This window comes from Oxyura jamaicensis, chromosome 1 (genome assembly GCF_011077185.1).
Source record: "Oxyura jamaicensis isolate SHBP4307 breed ruddy duck chromosome 1, BPBGC_Ojam_1.0, whole genome shotgun sequence".
Taxonomy (NCBI): Eukaryota; Metazoa; Chordata; class Aves; order Anseriformes; family Anatidae; genus Oxyura; species Oxyura jamaicensis.
This window is the reverse complement of record NC_048893.1, coordinates 52496788-52514390: the sequence shown is the minus strand read 5'-3', so window position 1 is coordinate 52514390 and position 17603 is coordinate 52496788. Positions and strand designations below refer to the sequence as shown.

The window sequence follows — 17603 nt, the reverse complement described above, 5'->3', positions numbered from 1 at the left end:
ATTGAAAGTGGCCGTTCTTTAAATTCCTTAAGAGTACACAGAACTTCATCACGCATACTTTAATTATGAAATAAGTGAAGGTTATGTTCTTAGTAAACATAGTTGGGGCTTCATAAACTATCGATACATGTATAACAGCTGAATCGGAAAACCAAATTCAACTTGAGCAGAACATTGTCTTCATTTATGAGTTGGAGAAGTATTTTTTTTTTTAAACAGAACAATGGAAGAATCACTTCTAGCATTCTCACTATTTTTTCTTGAAGCACAGCATTTGTTAGCACAGAACAGTCATAAACTACTGTCCGTCTGGAACTTCAGAGTGGCTGTTTGCCACAATCTCCATGTATATGAACATACGCATGACTTCAGCTGCAGTGAGACTGCTGGAATTTAGTTGTTTAGGTATGTACACACAGTAGCCTTCACAGGTACGGAGTTTTTGGGGGCTAGTTGACCTATATAAAGTCAGGAAAGGTTGCATATATATTCTGTTAATGCTACTTCAGCATTAATTAAAGTTCAGCTCAGTTGTCCCATTTTATGTGTGCTCTGTGGCAAATACACACAGATGTGTTGTCATAATTCAGGCTGTATTTGAGAACTTGATGCCTGAGCCATCCTGTTCTCCAGGCTGTAGTGTCCTATGTCACTTAAAACTTCCTTAAAATACGCATTCTGTGATTCCTCTGCTTTTTTTCTGGCTTAAATTTTACTGTATGTAGTAAAAGACACGGCAGTTGAACATTAGAATTCAAGTGTAGCCGTGTTAGGGTTCTTGTTGAAGCTCTTTAATTAGCATTTGTATTTTTTAATTGTATATAATTCCACTTGCACAGTTCTACTAGATTGAGGATCCGATTTAAAACACAACTAATTCTGAGTTGATACTCTAGACGTATTTGTCTGCCAAACAGCTTTCTTAGGCAAGAGGAAGAACTACTACTGAGAACTTCATCAAGGAAAGTGAGACTGCTGTCACTGTGCCAGCTAATATACATTGGGACTGCCATCAGTCTTCTGCTGGTCAGTTCAGAGGAATAATAATTGATTTAATCACACCAGGTGAATTTTGGTTTTTCAATGTGTGGAAATTCTAACCTGGTTACCTGTGCTGGATTCTTTCCAGGCTATTCTGCCTCTTAATGCAGAGAGTTTGAGGTCAGTAAAAATGGAAACGGATACTTCTATAGACAGAAGGAGCCAAAACTTAGCTAGCCTCCTTTCCTAACTTGCATATGTGTTTTTTTGCTTCAAGAGCTGGTCAGCTTGTAAAGCAGAGAATAATCATTATATGTTTTGATCTCCGTACAAATTTTCAAAACTAATTCATTGGTGTTCTAGTTCATGCTATTTAAATAAACGCTTCCCTGCTTTTACTTGGGTACAGTTAGTGTTATTACCCCACTGCCTCATTCAAAAGAGCTTTTATGGCAAATATTAAAATTTTAAACTGGTTAAAAAAAACACGCTGTAAGGAAATAGAGGATATCCTGTTTAGGTTATACATGTCATATCTAGTTCTTCTTTTCTTTGTGGGTATGATCACAAGTTCATGTGAAGTGGTTGGAATCTAAACGTTGACCAAGTTCAAACTGCTTGTAAGAATGGTTGGTTAACCTGATGTAAAACCCCAAAAGCTTTTTTAAAACTACAGTAAAAGAAGGCTCCAGCTGGTGCTTCAGAAGTCAGCTAGAGCAATATTAATGGTAATGGTAAATTAAATATATTTGTGTAACAAAGTCAAATACATTTTTCATTCCTATTCAGGTACCGTTCAGATTATCTCAGTTTGATACATCTCAACCAGACCAAATGGTGCAGAGAGAGAATGTGAATGAAGCATTAGGGTTATTTAGTTGTTGTTGTTTTTACCTGTGTCAAGTAATCTTATTCAGAGCAGATCTCGATTACCCTGGCAACAATGCTTGCTAACCAGTATAGTCTCCTTGCTTCTGTATTCATGATTGCTTCATCTTATGGAAATACATCGATGGTAGTGTGATGTAGGGAAATCAAAACAAAATCTCTCCTGAAAATAAAATCGCTCCTGGGTAAGGGTCTAATCTTCATAATAGTTGTTTATGCATACTTTTTCATGATGGTATTTCTCTAACTTTCCGGGGTTTAATCAGCAAATATCTTCGGAAAACCTTTACACAGCAGAAAAATACTAGTTAGTGACCTGGAATAGGAGAATTGTAAGTCCTGTATGCAGGTAATACTCCACAGTTTGAACCAGTTTAGTCCACACACACTCTGAATTTGCATTCATCCTCCTCTTTGCATGGGAGCAATTGTGGAACAGTTGTATCTGATGTAGTCCTTGTTGACTGTTTTTATCCGAAAATAACACAGTGTTCTGAATTAATTTATGCTGCTGTGGAGTTAATTGGGAGACGGTTACGCTTTAAATTTACCATTTTCCACAAATAAGTTTTGTGTCCTGATACAGAAAAACTGTAGGAAGTGTGTTCTTACCAGATTTTGGGTAAAACAAGATGCAAAAGGAGATAGTAGGTGGAGGATAAACTAAATTCTAGGATTTAAACTGAAGGCTAAGACTTGCGTTGGCAGTTTAATGTACCGTAAGACGGAGATGCGTTGTTCTTAGTTTAAGCATGCTCTCTCCATGGTGAGGCCATGAATTGCTGAGCTGGCTAGCTTTTGGAAAGTCAGCCTGTCTTGACAAGGTTTTGGGGACAAGTTTTCTTCTAGGGCATGGATTTAAAAGCAGTGTATAGTGTTTTAAAGGTGATCAGTTGGATTTGCGTGACTGGTACATTGGAGTTCAGGAAAAGCTGAAGCTAGCTGGTGTCAGTCTCCATGGAATTCTGCTTCATCAGATAACGTGAACTGAAACTTGTAAGGCAGACATGCAGGCATTGTAAGCTTAAGTTCAGGCAACTTCCTGTGATCTTCTTTAAAGAAAGATTATATTTTAAATGATAGTTCAGTTGGTGCTAGGTAATTCGGTTAAGCTTAAATCCTTTTTCTACTGCACATTCCCAGGCCGCTTTATACGTTGTTAAAGTAATATTCTAAAATATTAGTCGTCGTAATTGCTTGAGCTGAAGCATTGCATGCTGTGTACATTTAATATAAGCTCTTAAAAAACAGATTTCGTCACCGGCTCAGTAGGTTAATAAGAACAAGGTCATAGGTTGTTCTGCATTGTAAGTTCAATCTGCTTTTATGGCAGTTAACTTGATTTCATTTTCTCCTGCTTTTTTTGTTCCTAACAAATTTCAAAATGATTACTTTATAATGACTTTATCATTTTACTATTTGTTGTCTTTTGATATTTGTGTAGGTGTATCTTAAGTCTATCTGTACATACATGTGGTATATGTAGTGTTTGTGTATGTTGGCAGTTAATGCATGTAAAGTCTGCTGGCATGTGGAGACTTCTTAGTGGGCCTTACCAACAAAGCCATAGTGAGAAATTCTCTCAAAGCTGATTGATTCATGTTTGAATGTTCACAAACGAAGCAAATGCCATTCTGTAAGGTAAGCATACTGATGGCAGAGAGCAGCAGAGAAATCTAGAGGCTCTCTGAAGGCCACACAGCAAGTCAGTGGCAGAGCCAGACTTGAACTCGGAAGTTTTTGGCTTGTGGCCTGGGGCTCAAGCCAGTTGTGCACAGCTGTATTGAATTGTGAATAGAAATAATGCTCTTTTTCCTAATGCTTTAGGGGAACACAGCTGATTTAACTAAAATCATAATGTGGGTAAAAAAAAAAAGTATACGTCACCCTTCTCAAAATTTCAAATGCTACAAGTTCTGTTCCATGTTGTAGCTTTACCACGTGTACCAAGGAGTGTGGTTAATGTAACTGAGTCATAAACCATAACTAACCATAGTGCAGGGTCTTGAGGCCAGACTAAGGACTTCTGCTGAGGGCACAGGGATTCAGGACTTAAAAGCTGCTCTGCATACTACCTTGAGAAATCTGAACATTAAAAACAAAAGAAAACTTGAAAAGTAGATGATTTGCTTTGATGTTTTAAAGTAGAAATGAAAATGTAGTTCAGAGACGGTCTTTCTGAGGTATTCATTAAATTCACATTCTATGTTTAACACTCAAAGTTTTTAATGAGGTTTTAAATATTGTTATTCTTCAATTAAGTATGAAAGGCTTTCATGTGAAACTTAAAGAAAAAGAGAGAAGCTCTGTAGGTTCACACTGATCCTTCCTGGAGTAAAAACTTAGGTTTGCGTAGCTTTTATTTAACATACAGACAGTTCGAAGTTTTTCCTTTAGGTAGGGGATTTTGATCCAAAATATTCTTATAAAATGAACACCACCACTACAGTTGTTGTGTTTTTTGTTTGTTTTTTTTGTTTGTTTGTTTTTTTTTTCTGTACCATTAAAAATCTTGGCAAGGATTAGCAAATCCATTTTGACAGTTAAAGGGACTTGTATTTTCCATGCGGTATTTTGTTCTAAGCTGCAGAGGCAAAATATAACTTTTTTCTTTCTCCTCAGGTGCATTCTATGTGTACATACCATTTCTTGCAAACTGTGACCCTACACAAATGCATAATAAGGATGTTTTCCTAAATTACTAACATGGTACCTAGCTGAGGAAACCAAACCAAAGCAACTATCCAAGCAAACAAAAAGAACCAAAAAAAAACCCCTCCCCAGTGTTTTACCTGGATATAAGGTGGTTTTTGTGTGTGCAAAATAACAAAAATCTTAAATAGCTCTAAAAAGAAATCTAGGTACTACAAGCTTAAAAGTATCTGATGCTTGTGAGGGCTTGACCTTGAGCCCTCCATGTTCTTTTCCCCTTCCCCCTAGCAGCGCACTGGGACTGTATCTGATCATTCAGACAGAACTGTCACTGGCTGCTGGTGCACATATAGGCTACATCTACAACTTTTCATTAATAGTTACAAAAATTACTGTAAGTAATCAGTATTAGCGATCCACCTCGTTTTTCTAACTTGCTCTCCTCTTTCATGCACCTTGCTAACCGAGCCAGATAGAAAATGCTTGCTGCGCTGGTTTCCCTTTCAGTTTCAGCTGTTTGAGTGTTTACAAGTCCCTGTTCCCTTTGGCTGTGGCTTCAGAAGACATTTAAACTGGATGTCTGTCAGGTTTGTTGCCCAAGCCTGGGCAGTGTTTGAAATCGACATCGTTGTGGCAGTTCTTGCTTTATTCACCCTATTACAACTGGTAGTATATTGTAATTAAACTATATAGTTCTTCCCAGTAGGTCTCCCAGAAGTACCGTAAATGTATACTGCTGAGTGGCTGAGTACTACCCGAAACTGTGGTACGGACTAGATCCTTGTGACGGCGACAGAGCCAGCTGAGCCTGCTTCATTCTGAACTGTCTGGACCGTGATTTAAACTGGTAGACATAACTTCAGTGGCAGATTTAAATTCTCCTTCCTTTTTTTTTTTTTTTTTAAAGAACAAGTTAGCAAGAGCAAGCTTATCAGAGGCGTTTTTAACTAAGGATGTTATTTCCAATGGTGCCCAGTATATTTTTTAAAACTCTTAATAAAGAGCATTTGAACAAGTTAGTTCTTACTTGTGCACTTTCCCACTTAACTCAGCCACATACAAATTGCATGCTGACAGCAGTAAGTCCAGTTGGAACACGCAGAATAGCAGATGGTCTTGATTAAAGCAGAAGATCCTTCACCTGGAATTGGGAATTTCAAATGTTTATGCAAGGGAATTGCCTATCACTTTTTCTATAAGGTATCATTTTTGCTAAATAGCGTAGTCTGTTTTCTCAATGCAGTGGCTTTGTAGAAAGTTAGAAGCTTTGCATTGGCAGTGTATGTAGAAGCATCCATAAGCTGACAAATAAGCTTCGAGGTTCTACTGTTTAAAGGGCTTTTCCTTCAGCAGGAAATAGTCTCCCACACCAGCTTAGGCATTTTAACCTTCAACGAAGAGTTGACCTGTCTTCATGCAGAGCCACCTTCCTTAAAGAGGATAGAGAAATGGTTTAACTTAATAGGTTAAAAGTGCAGTTCTTGGGGAACTGTGAATATCTTACGTTCCTGTTATGTATCTTACAATATTTTGCCCTAGAGCTTAAAAAAAAAAAAAAACCTACTGTGTTGTTCATTTTTACAAAATGAATCAGTGGTAGATAAAAAGACGTAGCAATTAATTAAAGATAGGAGGAGTCTTCAGATTTACTGTCAGCAGTGGTAGAAGTTATTTTGTTTGCAAACATGTAGAAGTGTTCTGTGAACATGTACACTGAATGCCTTAAATGGTTTTGATCTAGCTGTCTGCTCTTGTTAGCTCTGATGCTCAAAAGAGTGCATGGTTTTTAACTGCTCCAAAGTAAAAACATCAGTGGTTCCCCACCTTAGATTATATATATTTTTTGGATTACCTCTTCTTTTACGATTTGCTTCCCTTCTCTATAGCAGAAAAAGGAGTGGTGCGTGCCTGGGAGACAAACCGTAGCCAGGTTGTATAGGGATTGCAAGTTCCTGTCAGGGAATTATTGTGTGCTGAAACAACTTTCTGATCTGAGCTTTCACGTTGTCAATGATCGTAAGCTCTCTGGAATGCAGGTATTGCAGATCTGACTTGGTTTACAAGAGACATTTTTTCTTTGATAGTAATGTATGGTTAATTTTAAAATATTTCCTCTTGAAGAGGGAAATTTGAAGAGCCGTTGGATTTTCAAGTGAAAGGTGCTTCAAGTCCTCAGATGAGGTTTTTACTAATCCTGAAAACTTCTAAGTTGTTTTAAACCACTGCATTAGAAAGCAACAGATTTAAATGGGGTTAAATTTATAAATGGATCTGGTAATGTGTCTGTGAATGACTTAAGTAGCAACATCATTTAAACTGTAAATTACCATTCCTGGAAAGAGATCCAGGGAATGATAATCCTCAGTCAAGATTTCAAAAAGCTTTTCCTCCACACTCAGTACAAATAGTAGCAATTCTCAGGTGAGTGACTGCTACGATTGGACAGACATCGACTTCACAGAAATAACAGTGTGGCTAAAATAAATTCTTTCCCTGGTGGGAGACTGCCCTTAGTTTAAAAAAAATGCCTGGGGATATGACAAATGCTTTTCACTTAAACTTTGTACAGTCTTTGCTTAAGAAATAAGGAAATGATTGTTTACTCAGCAATTAATAAGAGTTTCATGTCTAGACTAGGTGGTTTAATCTGTGCTTTATTTCCAGAAGGCATGAAATCAGGGTAACTTTTTCAAACTGCAGCTCAGGAGTGGTGTACAGTGTTGAGACTACAAAAAGAGATGATCAAAAACTGATGGTCGGATTATTGAACATAAGAAAACATACATATGTTCACTGCCTATTCATGTACTATTCAATAGAGTTTCTTTAGTTTCTACCTCATAGCTATTGTGGCTAGTTAATTTTCCATACCTGTGTTAAACAGGTGTGATTGTATGGCCTGCAGAATGCTGTTTTCCACGTTCTGCCGTTCCTTTTGTATGAGGAAGAAACACATTTTCACAAGTTATCCCTAAACAGGTCTCGGTTTTCTGGTCATCTGTACAGGTTACAGGTACAAAGTACTACTGTATTTAGGAAGAGCTTATATTTGTGTTTAAATGGGGCAGGTGTACGATTTAGGATGACAGTACTTTGCTGTAGTGCAGTGGTTGCTATTTCTGACAGTCTTGTTGCATGGATTCCAGTAACTTGATTTTTTTTTTCTTTTTAAGCAAAACCTTTTTTTTTTTTTTTTTTTTTTTGAAATTGAATAGACAGTAATATTTCTATGTGTTAGTGTTAGGCATGGTGCTGTCCCTTAAAAAAAAAAAAAAAAGACCAAGGATAAGTTGAAATGTATTTATACAGTTGCAGTTTTCTGTGACCTTAAAAAGTTCTTGACTTCTAAAATCCTTTCTGATAATGGTTCCTATGGGGAATGCCCAGCTGTCTGTAGCCTTCCAAACATAGCTTGCAAAAAAAAAAAAAAAAAAATCAAAATCTTGAAGTAAATGTTACTTTTCAAAAAGTAAAGATTCTTTTTTTTCACCACCATGGCAGTTCAGTCAATGCAGCCATTCCCTAAAAGCATACGGAGAAATTAGGAATTAAAAGGTTGAGATACTGCAAACTTGGGAATAGGGAGGTGCTTTTGTGCTTCTGTTCAAGCATTGTGTGCTAATACATTGTACTTGAATACAAGGGAGTTGTTTTTATTGCTATGTGTAGAGATTTTTTTAATTAGCTCTATAAAGTTTTTTTTAACTTAGCTTTATGAGGAGTAAAATGTTTTCCTAGAAGATTCCTAAAACAGGCAATCTTCCTTGATAGATACCTAGTGGCATCATAATATATAGACCTGCAACCTTGTGCTTAGAAGTTTAGTGTTGGACTTGAGAATTAATTGTTCATTAAGAATTTGGGCTTTGTGAGGAAGGAAGGGTATGTGGCTAATGTCAAATGGGCACATGATCTTCATCAAGCATTCTACAGTTGTTCAAAACCAGCAATTTCAAGGTTTTGAAATTTAGGAAAGTGTATGGCAGTGCAACTTCCACTTGCTATTGTCCTCGTTTTCCCAGTGTTCGTAGACACTTCAAGCCTTGGTGAGGGTATTTGGTTCTCTCTTGCTGTTTTGAAATGTTAGACGATCATTTTCTTGCCGTGCCAGATTAAGACAATCACATCTTTTCATATATCCTCAAAACTTGTATGATTATATGAGAAGACAAGTTTGAAGAAGCTTTGAATTTTTTGCCTGCTTAAGTAACTTCACGTGGAAGGATTATTAGTTTCCTGTAGTTAAAAACAAGTCATGTCTTGCATTTGTACCATGCAAGTTTTCATGTTCTTCCTGTTTCCTACACACAGTTTCTTTAGAATTGTCTAGTTTTTGTAAGCTGAAATTATTAACTGGCTCACATCTTAATGAGTCGTATGAGTCATGATGTGAAATAATGAGTTGTGATATTTTGAATAATAATTTATCAATGCCACTTTTGAATGGAAAATGACTAATGAAAAGAGTGGCCAGCTGGTTGCAGTAAGAAGGGTGAGAAGCACGCATCTGGCAAACAAACGCTTCCGTACCAGGCTTTGTAAAAATCCACGTGCTTCACGCATGCCAGGGTTCCCTACAAGTTGAACACTGGTTTTCTGTGCCCCATTTAAATCTTTCTGCTTTAAAAGATAGCAAGTCTAGCATATCTCCTGTTTACAAGCAAGATGCACTAGAGCCCGCTTTTTCTTACCGATTGAAAGCACGTCAGTTTTCATAGTTCAAAGAAAAACAACAACAAAAAAAACACATGCTCATTTATTAACTTATATTTTATGACCATAAGTCTGTTTTTACTCAGTGCATCTCATGTTTCGGCCTTCAGAATGTCCGTAGCAATGCATCAAGGAGAGCACTTACTGCACTTGTGATTTTACCTCGGTTCTTGAGCAGCCCCGCATCCTTACTGAGGCTTTAATGAGATCTGACTCGTTGCCTTAACTGCAGGTGCAAGCTGTAGAAAAGAGAGCATGGTGCGTTAACAACATTGCTCACTTCCGTGCCACCTCTACCTCTTGCAGATTTCATGCCGTGGTATGAATGGTTGTGTGCATTTGCTTCTAAAAGCTGGTTGAAGGAAACAGCTGATTAATTTCATTTATCAAAGTGACACATCAGCTTTTAAATCTTCAGGTACAAACAAAAGGAGGGAGGGAGGAAGTTTGTTAGTTTGTATATTCTGAAGTGTGTATCTTAAAATGCATACCAAAATTGTGTCTAACAGGACAGTCTGCTTTAATTATACACTTAAAGCGGCAAATGAATTTAAGCTTTTTTGTTGCGAAACGCCTAGCTTAAAATTTAGCCAAGCTGTTCCGCTGGATTTTCATTTTTCATCATCTGTAATTAACCTATAAACAACAAATACTGAATGCTAGCCTTATAAAATAGTTTTCTTAATGATCCAATATTTACCGTACTCCCTAGTACTAGCATGCTAAGACCTGACTTCAGTGTTATATTCTGAAGTAGAATCTTGATGACATTACGTACAACCATTATTTGTAAAAGCACAGTTCTCTTTCCTTCTTTTATGTACATATGGTCCTCCCTGACCTATGGATTGTCTCGTAAAAGTATGAGAATATGCTGCAACGCAACCACAGTTTGCATGGGAAATCCTTTATAAATAATACTAGATAAAATGTAGGGATCAGCAGCTTTGTGTACGTAACAAAAGTCTAATGCAAACTAGTTAAACACACTGAAAAAATGTTTTTGACTGATCATTAGAACCAAAATGTTAACTTGAGTATACTGGGTTGTGATGAAAGGATCACGTATCTGTGCCTTTCCAGACTTGGAGAGCTACATGATGACTTTGTCTGTAGTAGATGTGTTTGTCCGAAGAGCAGTTGCTACCCATTTTCACTCACAGCTTCTGTGGCTACAGACTAAAAGGTTGCTTCCTCTTTGGTTCCAGCTGCATTTGGGCACATCGCAGCAGACTTCGATCTTGAGCTTAGCCGTACTTCTAAGCAAGAGATGATCGGGATCTGCAAGATATTTTTCATGAAGTTTGTGTTACCAGTTTAACTTGGGAAAACTCAGCAACCTTTGAGCTGTTGTTTTGTTTGTTGGTTTTTAGAAAGTGGTGGTGGGGTGAAACATGAATTACAGTTTTTCATTAAAATTCTTTAAAAACACTAACAACCGATATACTTTCCAAAATTCCCCTTTTCTACCAAGGCCTGTACTGTTCACATCACAGTTGGAGTACTAATTGTGTCCCTGCATCTAATGGAGTGTTTCTTAATGGCAAGAGCTATTTCTTTTCCGTACTGCTGACTTGTCCTATGACTTTGAACGTAGGTTATTTATTCTTTGCTTGGGTTTACTCATGTGCGGAATTAAGTTTTACATACTTCTTAGTGTTGTTGCAATGCTTAATTAATATTTATAAAGACCTTTGACATCCTGTGATGAAAGGAACTGTGTAAGTGTTCAGTAGTGGTATTATTTTATTAGTGAAAATACAGGAGGAGTCAGGAGGATACCAGTTTTTAATTCGGAGTGAGCAATGTAGTCATGCTGTAACCTTGAGCAGGTCATGCAGCCTCTTGTTTTGTAACATATCCTGGGAAAGCTCTGTGTTGTTGCAGCATGTGGTATTAAATGTCATCCTTCCCCCACATCAGTTCTAAACGGGGGAAAAAAAAAATGGTGTACAACTTCCCTGAGCTCTAAACATAATTGATATTTTGTAAGGAAATGCATCATTAAAAGTGGCAGGGGGTGAGAAGGTAGTATGTTTAACAGCTGATTTGAGAGTCAGCATGAGAACTTGGAACATGTTGCATCTAGTTACAGACCGGGCTGAATTTTTACTGTAGCTGAACTTGAATGAGGTCTGTATACACTGAGCTTAACTGAAAGTTCACTCTGATGTAAGCATATATAATCTTTATTGCATTCTAAGAACTCACTAATCCATGGCATTGAGCTCGTAAATGAGTTCTTACTTCAGACTGAATATAGCCTGTATTTGAGTTTTGTGATTGCCAATATTGATAATTAGCTCTCATGGCATCTAGTATTTGGCTATTACAAAACAATAAACGTATCAATCTCTTGGGTGTTTTTTTCCTCGATCTGACAGAGGAAGGTTACGATTACAGATTGTCATAAAACTGCAAGATACCTCTGAACTTTTTGAAAAAGTAGACAGCTGTTTAAGATAACATCAGCTAACCAACCATTTGTCCAATTACAAGGCGCAGTATCATCAGATGAAATCACTTGCCAAGCTTCATGCATGCAAATACAGGGTTTCAGTTTAATTTTTCTTTCATACAAGATGCTACATCTGTATTTTACTCATTGCACAAAACACATAAATTCCATTTGAAACAGAGGGCTTCAAAACTATTTTGCAGAGTGCTTTCCAAGGAACCAACTCAGCTAGTTTAATTTTAAGGCATAGCTGAATGCCTGTGCACAAAGCAGCACTTGCATTGTGGTGGACTCAGAATGAATGCACCCGGGTCTTTGTCCTGCTGCATTGCAGCCTGTCTGTTCCCCCAGTTCTGGGGGCTTTTTGCTTACCTTTAGTCCTCATTCAGCTCTCAGCTCAGGTGGCATAAGGATGGAGGGGAGTAGGAAATAACGTGGCTCCCCATTCAAGATAAACAACGGCTTGTGGTTGTCAGGCAATTGGGGAAGGGGAGGGTGCCTTGGGTGTCTTCATATAACCCTAATTGTAAGTCTTAATTTATGGTTATGCTTACTAGTTATGGAATATCAAGAACTTTCAAACTCCAGCTGAATACATCGAGCATACACAGATTGATTGGTTTGAAGAGATGGTAATATGACAAGACCTAGGCAGCATTACCCAAACATGCCAAATTACACTTTCCCTTCTGCCTTTGATTCAGATTTCCTGATATGGATCATGGCAGACCTGAAACTTCATAAACCGAGTATTTGCAGTAAGAGGATGAATTAATTTTCTTACCTGTTAAAAATAAATACTGCCTCAGGCAACAATTGGAATAGAAAATACAAACCTTAAATACCTTTGCCAAAAAAATCTGAGCAAGTTTTTTTTTTTTTTTTTTTTTTTTTTTTAAAAAAAAATTAGAAGTTCAAATGACTTTAACTTGCTGGTTCTTCCAGCTTGACCTACAACAGAAGAATAATAACTTTGTGCAGAAAACCTTGTTCTTAACTTCCCACTGATACCCACTGATAAAATTGAATACATTCTTGCTTTAGTGTTTTGATGTAGTATAATTAAAATAATGACTTACAGTTTGATAAATGCTGTTTTCATTACTATAGTGCCCTGGAGTACTGCATATGCAAAATAGTATCGTATTACACAGAACTGGAGGTATGTAATGTGCTTGTCAAGCTGTTACTTAACTTGATTAAATTATTTTCATTTTTTAAAGCAAGTAAACTTAGAGCGTTTCTTTGGAAACTGAATAAAAGTAAACAGTCAGATCTCTTAAACAATGACCTTTATAATTCTGATACTGTGAGGGTGCCCTTAAAAACATCCTCAGGCGGGTGGACTACAGAGCACCATCACTCAAAATATGCTGCTTGTATAGGGCGTGCTTCTGTTTTTCAGTAAATTAACTGTCACTAAATAGGAATTTCTTCATAAGTGGCTATGCTTTTAACTTTCTTAATCCTTCCTGAAGTGTCATATCACAAAAGTCAGGAAGACCTCCACTATTTTAAACTACAGCAAAAGCTCCAATTACTTTTTTTTTTTTTTTGAGCAATAAAGTGGGAATATATAATTTCTTTATTTCCACCTTCCCCTGAAATTTTGTTCTCTAGCTTAGATAGTTTAGATCTGCACCAGGCTGGCCTTACTTTTTCTGAGGAAACAAAACTATAAAAATGTCTGTTACAGTTGAAGAAGCATTAGTTTTAAATCCCACGTGGTGGGATGGTTCCAATGACTGGGTATCGCAATGGTAGGATGCGGGCTCTTAGGAACAGGCTGGGACACGAGGAGGGGCTGCTGCCCTCTATGTAAGTCCTTGACCAGCTGGAGTGCATGGAGCTCTGCCTGGGGATGGATGAGCCAACAGAGTTTGTGGGTTAGGATTAAAGAGAAGACATGGCAGGTGACATGCTGCAGGCTACCTGATCAGGCAGACCAAGCAAATGAAGTCCCTTACAGACAGATGGGAGCAGCCACAGGTTCACAAGCCCTGCTCCTCCTAGGGAAATTCAGCCATCCTGGTGTCTTGGAGGGATGACACAGGAAGATAAAAGCATGTCAGGAGGTTCGTGGAATGTATGGATGATAAAACTGCTTTCTCCCCGTGACAAAGGAGGTTAAAGGCAGCCTTGGCTGCAGTGACCATGAAGCGGTGGAGCTCAAGATCATGAGGGCAGCGAGGAGGGCATGCAGCAAGCTCATAACCCTGGGCTCTGGGAGAAAAAGAATCTGCTGAGTAAACTACTGTGGCCCTGATGGGATACACCCATGAGTTTTGGCAGATGTGATTGTGAGGGCATTTGATAATCTTTGCTTGATCGTAACAAGCAGGTGAAGTACCTGAAGACTGGAGGAAAGCAAATGTCACTTCAGACTGCAAGAAGGAGGACCTAGAGAATTACAGATAAGTCAAACTCATCTCAGTCCCTGGGAAGCTGATGGAACAGCTAATCTTCTGGAAACCATTTCCAGGCACATGAAGGAGAAGAAAATTGTCAGGAGGTCGTGCATGTCAGCATGGGTTCACCAAGGGAGGTAATGCTTGATCAACCTTACAAACGTCTGTAGTGAAATCAGCAGCCTTATGGATGAAGGGGTGAGCAGTGATACTGTCCTGGACACAAAGGCCTTTGACACTGTTGCCTGTGATACTGTCGTAGAGTAGCCCTTGAAATACAGACGGGATGAGCAGTGAGGTGGACTGAAAGCTGGAGGAATGGCTGGCCCTAGAGAGTGATGGGCAGTGGTGTGGTGCAAAGTCTGGTTGGAAGCCGGTAATGAGGGGAGTACCCCAGGGATACTGGGTCCAGTCCTGCTTAACATCTTCATGAATAATCTCAGTGATGGGGTGGAGTGCACTCTCAGTAAATTTGCAGATGACACAAAACCACTGGGATGTGGTTTACTCACCGGAGGGTCGAGCTGCCATCCAGAGGGACTTGGACAGGCTGGAGAAATGTGCTGATGGAGACCTCATGAAGTTCAGCAAGTAAAAATGTAAAGTCCTGCCCCTGGGAGGGAACAAGTTCTGCGTTCCCAGTCCAAGAGAGACATGGGCATACTGGGGAGAGCCCAGCAAGAGACACCAAGATGATGAAGTGTCAGGAGCACCTCCTATGAGGAAAGACTGAGAGAACTGGGATTGTTCAGCCTGTAGAAGAAATGGCTTGGAGGGGTCTCATCAGCATCAATAAATACCTAAAGGGAGGGTGTAAAGAGGACAGAGCCAGGCTCTTTTCAGTGGTGCCCAGTGACAAGAAGCAATGGGCATAAACTGGAACACGGGCAGCTCCCTCTCACCACCCGACAGCACTTCTTCGCTGTGTGGGTGACGCAGCACTGGCACGGGCTGCCCAGAGAGGCTGTGGACTCTCCCTGCTTTGAGATCTCCAAAAACTGCCTGGACGTGGCCCTGGGCAGCCTGCTCTGGGTGGCCCTGCTGGAGCAAGGCTTGGAGCAGGGTGCCTCCAGGTCCCTTCCCATCTCAGTCATCCTGTGTAAACGTAGCTACATTTACACAGGACCACACAGAACACTTCTGTTGTCAAGGATTCTGTATGATCCGGATTCTTAGAGCCTACCTGGCCTGTGCTGTAATCACAAGTGCCACTGTAGCAGAAAATGTTTGATTTAATTAAAATGTATAACACTTTCTCAGTGTTCTTAAATGTTATATTCTGACATTAAAACAAATGCCATAATTGTTGTGAGTGCTGTGTTATAGTTACCACAAATAGTAAATAGTTCAGTTTCTTAGGCCTTTTGTGTTGAAGAGTAGTTCTGTTCCTGACATTTAAGACCAAAGTTCGTAATCTAAGAAAGCACAGAGCTGCTTTTGTTAGAACTGAGTTTACACCATTGTCGGGAGTTAGCGTTTGTTTTTCAGCGGCTGTCAGAAGATGAGCAGTAAACAGCTCCATACATGTAAAAATGCATTATTAAGCTGGCAGTAATACTCCTCAGCTTCACTTCATCGCAATTTGTATCCAGTTCAAAGCGCCAGTGAGACAGTGGTAGAGCTGCACATAGAGCTTTGAGCTTGACCTGCCCATTCTTTTCTTTTCTAGGCTGCAAAGTGCAGTGGTGCAACAGTGTAGGCAGCGGATAGGGAGGGGTAATGCAGTACAACTCTCCTGCTCCAGCACTTCAGAAGACATAAGTGGAATTACTGTTCAGCGCACTGGACCACTAACTACAGAAATACCTGTTTTTACTCTGCTCTAATTATTTGAAATGGGTTTCTGAGCTGGGTGCAGAGTTGGTTGTGGAAAGCGATGCAAAATCCAACTGCCATCTGAGCAGTTGGTGTCCTGTGGGAGTCAGCATTGGGCACGATGGTGTTCAGCATCTGTAAATGACCTGGTTAGTGGGATGAAACACACACTCAGCATGTTGGCAGGTAATCGTGAAGTGGGCTGAGTGCCGGACACCTCTGGAGGGTGGGACTGCTGTTGGGGTGAGCTCTGTAGGCTGGAGCAAATGGGCTGGCAGAAGCCTTGTGAAATTCATTGAATGCAAAGGGAATTTCCGCACATTTCCGCACCTTGGGCAGAATAATGCCATGCTGCAGTACAGGTTAGGTGTCCACAGACTAGAAAGTAGCTCTGCAGGAAAACAACTGATAGAGGAAAAAGTAGAATATGAATAGGAGGATGTTGCTGTTAAGAAACTAACCGCACACTGGGCTGTCCAGCCAGCAGATGACCAGAAATGATTCTTTTCCACAGCTCTTTGGACATGCTGTATCATTTTGACTCGCACATAGGAAGGATACTGGCACGTTAAATGGCCAAGATGACTAGTAGGTGGGCACATCTTGCACTAGGAGAGGCTGAGAGAGCTGGACTTGTGCAGCCTTACCAAGCTAAGGAGGTAGCGTTATTGCTGTCGTCAGCCACCTAATAAGAGGGCATAGGGAGCCAAACCATTCCTGGGGGTGGTGCTCAGTGATAAGAGGCGACGAACACAAGTGGCAGAAAGGGAATTTGGGCTAGATACTGGGGGAGGGAAGCGAGATGGGTGTGGGCCAAAACTGGAGCGGGCTCTCCACGATGACAGTAGCGTCTCTCCTTGGAGCTACTCAGAGCATGGCTAGGTCCTGAGCAACCCACGTGGTGATGGCTTCGCGTTGTGTGCGGTTAGACCAGGTAACTCCTGGGGCCCTTCAGCCAGAATTCCCCTCGTGATTCTGCTGGTGACACCAGTGAGGGTACCGTGTGTCTACTGCAGGAAGGGCCGCTTGGTTCTTAGAGGTGAACGGCTTTAAAACATAAAAACTAAACCTGAGAAATGCTGTTCAGGAAAAAAGTTCAGTGTAACTTTCCATCTGTTCTGCCGGTTTTCAGATGAAAGCTTTTTTTTTTTTTTTTTTTTTTTTCCCCTCTCCTGACATGCAAGCCATTTGAGATTATAAAACTGGTTCAGGTTTACAGCTCTTAATGTTCTCAAGCAAAGCAATGCTGGCAAACACTCGTGTATACTGTACTTGCAGACTAATAAGCAACCCTTTTACTGACATCTGGCACTCTGCCCGGATTGCCTGCATTTATGTCAAGTCCCATGTTGTGCGGTGAAGTAGGATTCTTGATGTGTTTCAGGATGCACAGTGGGATAGGTGAAGTGTTCGTTTTGCATGGTGCAGTGAAAAAAAGTGACGCACGTGGAAGGAGGGTTCAGCTCCTGAGAGCGGTCACAGGTTCTTTATTGAGATTTTATTGCGGTGGCTGTTACTCATTAAATGTTCTGTATCAGTTATTAAGCATTCGTTTCTCTATGTATTTTTGTGGGTTATAAAACCACAAAGATGTCTTTCTTCGTAAACAGCTGTAGATAGATAATGGAGCTTTCTACACGTTTTGATCCTTGAAGTCCCAAATAGAGCCGTGTCTTGCTGAATGAGTG

The 17603-nt window shown here is 39.7% G+C and overlaps 1 protein-coding gene across 7 annotated transcripts in view; it reads left to right on the top strand.

Annotated features, from left to right (window-relative positions):
• Positions 1-17603, top strand: part of TNRC6B (trinucleotide repeat containing adaptor 6B) — a 117528-nt gene that overhangs the window by 48641 nt on the left and 51284 nt on the right. The window lies entirely within an intron of this gene.